Source organism: Herpailurus yagouaroundi, unplaced genomic scaffold, assembly GCF_014898765.1.
Source record: "Herpailurus yagouaroundi ecotype Mexico unplaced genomic scaffold, PumYag 149853, whole genome shotgun sequence".
NCBI classification, from domain to species: Eukaryota; Metazoa; Chordata; class Mammalia; order Carnivora; family Felidae; genus Herpailurus; species Herpailurus yagouaroundi.
Genome location: NW_024422619.1, coordinates 1 through 8,391, shown reverse-complemented (window position 1 = coordinate 8,391; position 8,391 = coordinate 1). Strand labels below are relative to the sequence as shown.

The 8,391-nt window shown below is 39.6% G+C and overlaps 1 pseudogene; it reads right to left on the bottom strand.

The window, feature by feature from the left end:
* Nucleotides 1-5,632: 5,632 nt before the first annotated feature.
* Nucleotides 5,633-6,817, bottom strand: LOC121026632 (1,2-dihydroxy-3-keto-5-methylthiopentene dioxygenase-like; annotated as a pseudogene).
* Nucleotides 6,818-8,391: the final 1,574 nt, after the last annotated feature.

Below are 8,391 nucleotides of genomic sequence, written 5' to 3'. Positions count from 1 at the left end.
TTATTTATTTATTTTGAGGGGGAGATAGAAAGAGAAAGCAAAAGCAGGAGAGGAACATAAAGAGAGAATCCCAAGCAAGCTCCATGCTATCAACACACAGCCTGATGCAGGGCTCAGTCTCATGAACCATGAGATCATGACCTGAGCCAAAATCAAGAGTCAGACACTTAACCAACTGAGCCCCCCAGACGCACCTCTTTATATATTTTGGATACTAATCCTTTACCAGATATGTCATTTGCAAGTGTCTTCTCCCATTTCATAGGATGCCTTTTAGTTTTGCTAGTTTCCTTTGCTGTACAGAATCTTTTTATTTTGACGTAGTCCCAATAGTTTATTTTTCCTTTTGTCTCCCTTGTCTCAGGAGATATATGTAAAAAGAAATTGCTACTGTCAATGTCAAAGAAGTTACTTTCTGTGTTCTCTTGTAGGATTTTGATGGTTTCAGGTCTCACATTTAGGTCTTTCACCCATTTTGAATTTCTTTTTGTTTATGGTGTAGGAAAGTAGGCCATTTCATTCTTTTGAATGTTGCCATCCAGTTTTCCCAATAACATTTGTTTAAAACATTGTCTTTTTCCCATTGGATATCCTTTACTGTTTTTTCAAAGATTAATTGACCATATAATTGTCAGTTTATTTCTGGAAATTCCATCCTGTTCCTTTGATCTATGTGTCTATTTTTTGTGCCAGTACCATACTGTTTTGATTACTATAGCTTTGTAATATAATTCAAAGTCCAGAATTGTGATGCCTCCAGCTTTGCTTTTCATTTCAAGATTGCTTTGGCTATTGGGGTCTTTTGTAGTTTCATACAAATTTTAAGATTGTTTGCTCTACTTCTGTGAAAAATGCTGTTTGAATTTTGATGGAGATTGCATTAAAGGTATAAATTGCTGTGGGTAATACAGACATTTTAACAATATTTGTTCTTCAATCCATGAGCAGGGAATGTCTTTTCATTTCTTTGTGTTGTCTTGAATTTCTTTCATAAGTGTTCTATAGTTTTCAGAGTACAGATCTTTTACCTCTTTGGTTAGGCTTATTCCTAGGTATCTTACGGTTTTTGGTGCAAGTGTAAATGGGATCAATTCCTTGATTTCTCTTTCTGCTGCTTGATTATTGGTGTATAGAAATGCAACAGATTTCTCTACATTAATTTTGTATCATGCAACTGTACTGAATTTATCAGTGCTAGCAGTCTTCTTTGGTGGAGTCTTTAGGGTTTTCTACATACAGTATTATGTCATCTGCAAATAGTGAAAGTTTTACTTTTTCCTTCACAATTTAGAGTCCTTTTATTTCTTTCTGTTGTCTGATTGCTGTGGCTAGGACCTTCAGTACTAAGTTGAATAAAAATGGTGAGAGTGGACATCCATGTCGTGTTTCTGACTTTAGGAGTAAAAATCTCAGTTTTCCCCCATTAAAAATGATGTTATCTCTGGGTTTTACACAGATGGCTTTTATTATGTTGAGGTATGTTCCCTCTAACCCCATTTTGTTGAAGGTTTTTATCAGGAATGGATGTTGAACTTTGTCAAATGCTTTTTCTGCATTTGATGAGATGATTGTATGGTCCTTACCTATTCTCTTACTGATGTGATGTATCACACTGATTGATTTGCAAATATTGAACCACCTTTGCAACACAGGAATAAATCCTATTTGATCGTGGTGAATTTTTAAAAAAAATGTATCATTGAATTTGGTTTGCTACTATTTTATTGAGAGTTTTTGCATCTATGTTTATCAGGGACATTGGCCTGTAGTTCTCTTTTTTAGTGGTGTCTTTATCTGGTGTTGGTGTCAGGGTAATGTTGGCCTCATAGAATCAGGAATTTGGAAGTTTCCCTTACTTTCCTATTTTTTGGAACAGTTTAAGAAGAATAGGTATTAATTCTTCTTTACATGTTTGGTAGAATTCTCCTGTGAAGCCAACTGGTCCTGGATTTGTTTGTTGGGAGTTTTCTGATTACTGATTCAATTTCTTTGCTGGTTATGGGTCAGTTTAAGTTTTCTATTTCCTCTTGTTTGAGCTTTGGTAGATATGTTTCTAGGAATTTATCCATGTTTTCTAGGTTGCCCAATTTGTTTGCATGCAGTTGTTCATAACATTCTCTTATGATTGCTTGTATTTCTGTGGTGTTTGTTATTTCTCCTCTCTCCTTTGTGGTTTTATTTATATGAATCCTTTCTCTTTTTTTCTTGATAAGGCTGGCTAGAGGTTTATCAATTTTTTGGTTCTTTTCAAAGAATCAGCTCCTGGCTTCATTGATCTGTTCTATTATATTTTTTAGTGTCTCTGTCATTTATTTCTGCTCTATTCTTTATTATCTCCTTCTTTCTGATGGTTTCAGGGTTTTTTCTTTTTCTAGCTGCTTTAGATGTAAGGTTATGTTGTTTATTTGAGCTTTTACTTGCTTCCCATAATTTTTAACCATAGTGTTCTCATTTTCACTTGTTTCTATATACTTTTTAATTTCTTCTTAGATTTCCTGTTTGAACCATTCACTGTTTAGTAGCATGTTATTTAACTTTCATGTATTTGTGGTCTTTCTAGGTTTTTTCTTGTGGTGAACTTCTAGTTTCATAGTGTTGTGGTCCCAAAAGCTGAATGATATGATTTCAAATCTTCTTGATTTGTTCAAGTTTGTTTTGTGGGCTAATATGTGATCTATTCTGGAGAATGTCCCATGTACACTTGAACAGAATGTGTATTCTGCTGTTTTAGGATGGAATGTTTTGAATATATGTGTTAAACCTATCTGGTCCAGTGTGTCATGCAAAGGCATTGCTTCCTTGTTGGTGTTCTGTTTAGTTAATCTGGCCTTTGATGTAAGTGTCCCCTACTATTATTGTATTATTATCAATTAGTTCCTTTATGATTGTTATTAACCATTTTATGTATTTAGGTACTCCTGTGTTGGGTGCACAAATATTTACAATTGTATATGTTTTGTTGGGTTGCTCCCTTTATTATTATTATATAGTGTTTTTCTTTGTCTCTTGCTACAGTCTTTATTTTAAAGTCTATTTTGTCCAATGTAATTGTTGCTACTCTAGCTTTCTTTTGACATTCATTTGCATGACAAATGTTTCTCCATCCTCTGACTTTCAATCTGCAGGTGTCTTTAGGTTTAAAATGGGTCTTTTGTAGACAGTATATAGTGAGTCTTTTTTTTTTTTTTAATCCATTCTGTTACCCTATGTTTTTTGATTGGAGCATTTACTCCACTTACATTCAAAGTAATTATTGATAGATATGTATTTATTGCCATATTATTCCTTGTTTTGTGGTTGTCTCTGAAGATTTTCTCTGATACTTTCTTATCTTTAATATTAAAGCTTAGGAGGTAAAAAACTTACTGAAGTTGTTATTGGCCAAATGACAAGAGAAGCATGTTAAGACTGTGGTGTGTGGGTGGTAAGTATGTAGGTCCCAGAAAGCATGTAAAGCATGGTGATTCCTGAGATTATTAGTGGAAACCTAGGGGCCCAGTCTAGTGACTGGGACTTCTGTAGTTATAAGGGTTATAAAAACGCTGGTGGAAAGTTTTATACAAGACTAAGAGTCAGAATTTAGAACTTTTTAAAAAAAGGAGGGGTGCTGGGTGGCTCGGTCGGTTGAGTGTCCAACTTTGGCTCAGGTAATGATCTCAAAGTTCATAGGTTTAGAGCCCCATGTCAGGCTCTGTGCCGACAGCTCAGAGCCTGGAGCCTGCTTCAGATTCTTTGTCTCCCTTTCTCTCTGCCTCTCCCCTGCTCACACTCTGTCTGTCAATAATAAATAAATGTTAAAAAAAAAAAAAGGATTAGCTTGGGTGTTTTAACTATGGTGGAGAAATCTGTGGCTTAGGATAATCAACTAAGGGTCTGTAAATTCTAAAGGAAGAATAGATAATTTGGGGCATCTAGTTGGTTATCAAGACAGCATAAGCAGCTTATCAGAAGAGGCAATTTTCATAGAATTTTTAAGGCATTACAGATTGCATCAATTTTTTCATATAGGTTTATGAGAGAAAGTGATAATTCACCTCAAGATTGGGGTATAAATCCACAACATTGAGTAAAAAGAGGTATAGAATACATAAGAACCTTTGATCTCAATGACCTATTAGTAATAAAGGAAGGTTCATTGGAAAAGTACTAATATGTTAAATGTTGGGAAGACACTTTGTCTTATGACCTTCATTCAGGAGGGTTCTTTTGGGAAAAAGGTAAGTTTGGATAAGTAGTTCTTGTCTTTCTTTTTTTTCCTAATGTTTATTTATTTCTTAAGAGATGGAGACACAGAGTGTGAGTGAGGAAGGGACAGAGAGAGAGAGGGAGATACAGAATCCGAAGCAGGTTCCAGGCTCTGAGCTATCAGCACAGAGTCTGATGCTGGGCTGGAACCCACCAGCCTTGAGCTCATGACCTGAGCCGAAGTCGGATGCTTAACCGACTGAGCCACCCAGGCGCCCCAAGGGTGAGTAGTTCTGTTTGCTTCGTTTGTTTGTGAGTTTAGTTTTGTTTAGTGTGTCCCAGATCGAAGGGGATGAAGTTATGAAATCGAGAGTGTTGGAAAGATTGTGCTTTAGTCAATATGGAATAGGGAAAGAAAATCGAGTTCAGGACACCTGAGGGATGTGTCAGGCAGCTGAGGTGAAGAGGCCACGTTCTGTGGTTAATGGAGGAAATAGCAATTTGTGAGGCGTGTAGTGGGGCTGGTTTTGTATTTTGGCTCAGTGCTTACTAGTTGTGTGACAATGAGCAAATTACTTAGTGTCTCTAAATATTAGTTTCTCTATTTTAATTTAAAAGTGCGACAATGACCTTGACTTTGTGGGGATTTTGAGAGAATCGAAGGCCAGGCACTTAATAAATCTTAGTTCCTGGGGCGCCTGGGTGGCTCAGTCGGTTGCGCGTCCGACTTTGGCTCAGGTCATGATCTTGTGGTCTGTGAGTTTGAGCCCCGTGTGGGGCTCTGTGCTGACAGCTCAGAGCCTGGAGCCTGTTTCGGATTCTGTGTCTCCCTCTCTCTCTTCCCCTCTCTTGCCCATGCTCTGTCTCTCTCTGTTTCTCAATAATAAATAAAAGTTAAAAAAATTAAAAAGCAGTAATTATTATTAAAATATATTATGACTAAATAATACTTGCACATGGTAAAAAATTGAACAATGTAAGTGGAGGTTATGCAGTGAAAATATGTCTTCCTCCCTTCCATTCCGTCCCTGAATTCTCCATGTTGGAAGTAATAAGTGTCACTAATTCCTTATGAATCCTCACATATTCAAACACATACATCTTTATATCTATAAATATATGTAGTGCTCCTTTTAAAGTAGTATAAAGGGTTTTTAAGAATTATTATTTGTTCAATGGAAACAGCTTAGAATAGGATGGGGCAGAGAACATTCCAAGGGTTAAAAGAAGGGAGCCAATCGCAAAGAGGGATGGGAAAAGGTATGGCTGCGGAGAGTGAGGGCAGAGGCATCTCTGGCCCTGGATGAGACACTATGGGTCAAAGCCCTGCATCTAGAGTAACACTTTGTCCCCTGATCCTGTCCTCACTGCATTATTGCATCACCGCTGTCTCTGGTTGATGCTGTGATGAGGTTAGAACCCTTGATAGCTTTTTTTTTTCTTTTTGTATCTGAACGGTGGTTTTACTGACCAATATGTTCCTGAATAAGGACTCCAAGCCCAGAGTACACAGTTAAGGCAACTACTTTGTTTCCAACAAGAAAGTACACAAGGAACCCCGAGTGTCCCCCACTAATGTGAGAGCTTGACCCCCGACCGGTCTCCACCCAGTTCTGGGAGAAAAACGTCCTCTAGCTGGCCAGTCTGTCATCCGCTGTGACACCTGCTTACAAGGCAGGCGTGGCATCGACCGACATCTGCTCACCGTCCAAGCACCAGGTCTGGGCTGAGCAGCTCCGCAAGCACGTTTGGCAGATGCTCTCGTTTGCGTTAAAATCGAACGTGCGCGCTGACGCATGGCTGCTGGCCGCGGATCTCGAATTAGGTAAAATGTGATCTGTCCACATTCCCAGAGCTGCTAACATGTAAAAATCACTCGTTTAAAAAGCTCCTTTCATCAGAACACCCTTGGATCAAATAACCTGGCAGAGGAAAGCTCTCGTGGCCCCCGGTCTACGACAAGTTCTCTGCCGGGATCACGTTCAGGACATTCCCAAGGGCGAAGGGTGAGCGAGGCCCCAGGGCACCGCTACCCTGTCTGTGCCAAAAATTCCATGTGCTGCCCCGGAGCCTAGAAATGGTCGGCCGGCCGGTTGTATGGCCGGCCACACCGGTTCTCTCACAAACAGCCGCAAGGCTTTCATGTAGCTGTTTTCATCCAGAGTGAACCGTGATAGATCCCCGCGGGAAGGGTGATCATGTCTCCTTTTTCCATGAAGATGCGGGTCCACTTGTCCTCTCTGTCACATCGAAGTAGCCGGTGCCAAGTTGTAGCGGATCTCGTCGTCCAGGTGCCGGTGCTTCTCCTACAACATCTTGATCTTTTCTTCATAATTTGGTAGTTTATCCTTGCATATGGTTATTGTGTCCACCCAGGAATAGTTTCCCTGTTTTCGGATCTTTTTCTAACTCCCGATCATTCTCGTATTTGTCAGCATCAAGCTTCCAGTAAAGAACCCCGAGCAGGCGCAGGTGCTCCAGGCGAACCAGGCTGCAGGGCTCGCTGCGGTGGGGCAGCCTCGGGTCGTCGGCGGACTTGTCCACGTAGGAGGCCTGCACCGTGGCCGGGCGGAGGACGCAGCGAAGGAACAGCCAAATCCTTGATAGCTTAAAATGCCAGGATGAGTTGCTTCTTCAAGAATCAGAAAAAGAAAAACCGTGTGCCTCATTTGTTAAAACACATAAACATATTTAGAACTGTGTTTGACAGTTTTGTTTTTATCATGAAAGGATGTAGTATTTTGTTGCCTGCTTTTCTACATCTAATTGAGATGATCATATAGTTTTAATCTTTCATTCTATTGATGTGCTGTGTCACATTTATTGATTTGTGTCTGTGAAACCATCCTTCTACCCCAGTGATAAAACCTACGTAATCATGGCATATAATTCTTTAAATGTGCTGTTGAATTCAGTTTGCTGAAGTTGGTAATCTTGCATTTATTTACATAAGGGATATTGGCTTGTAGTTGTCCTTTTTAGTAGTGTCCTCATCAGATTTTGTATCAGGGTAATCCTGGCCTCGTAAGCTAGTTTGAGAGTGTTCCCTCCTCTTCAGTTTTTTAGAGTGTGAGAGGTGCACCTAGGTGGCTCTGTTGGTTAAGCATCTGACTTCAGCTCAGGTCATGATCTCACAGCTCGTGGGTTCGAGCCCCCACATAGGGCTCTGTGCTGACAGCTCAGAGCCTGGAGCCTACTTCGGATTCTGTGTCTCCCTCTCTCTCTCTGACTCTTCCCCACTCACACTCTGTCTCTTTCAACAATAAATATTACAAAAAATTTTAAAAAAAGTGTGAGAAAGTTTGGCACTATTATTATTATATATATATATATTTTTTTTTTTTTTTGAGAGAGAGAGAGAGAGAGAGAGAGAGAGAGCATGAGTGGGGGAGAGGCTCTTTGTATTTTACGTATTACACTCTTCACATCCTTTAGTTTTTCATTAATATGTTTAGTGCATATCATGTATGAGTTTTATATTTTCTTTAGAGCAGTTTCAGGCTCACAGCAAATTGAGCAGAAATACAGAGATTTCCCACATGTCTCTTGCCTTCCCACATGCACAGCCTCTTCCATTATCAACATTCTGCATTAGAGTTGTACATTTGATATAATTGACGAACATACAGTTATACATCATCATGACCCAAAGTCCATAGGTTACGTTAGTGTAATTACATTACACCTCTCTTGGTGTTGTCATTTGATGGGTTTGGACAAATGTATGATGACATGCATCTGTTATATGTATAACCATTACAGTGTCACACAGAGTAGTTTCTCTGCCCTAAAAGCCCTGTGTTTCACTTGTCAATCCCTCTCTCCCCCAGAGGCTCTGACAACCATTAACTTCTCTACTGTCTGCATAGTTTTGCCTTTTCCAGGTTGTCATAGAGTTGGCTTCCTTTACTTAGTAATATGTATTTAAGTTTCTTCCATGCCTTTTTTTAAAGTTATTTATCTTTAAAAAAATATTTTTAAATGTTCATTTATTTGTGTGTGTGTGAGAGAGAGAGAGAGACAGAGTACAAGCAAGGGAGGGCAGAGAGAGGGAGACACAGAATCTGAAGCAGGCTCCAGGCTTGGAGTGTCTGCACGGAGCCTGACGTGGGGCTCGAACTCATGAGCTGTGAGATCATGACCTGAGCGGAAGTCGGATGCTTAACTGACTGAGCCACCCAGGTGCCCCATCTTCCAGGTCTTTTC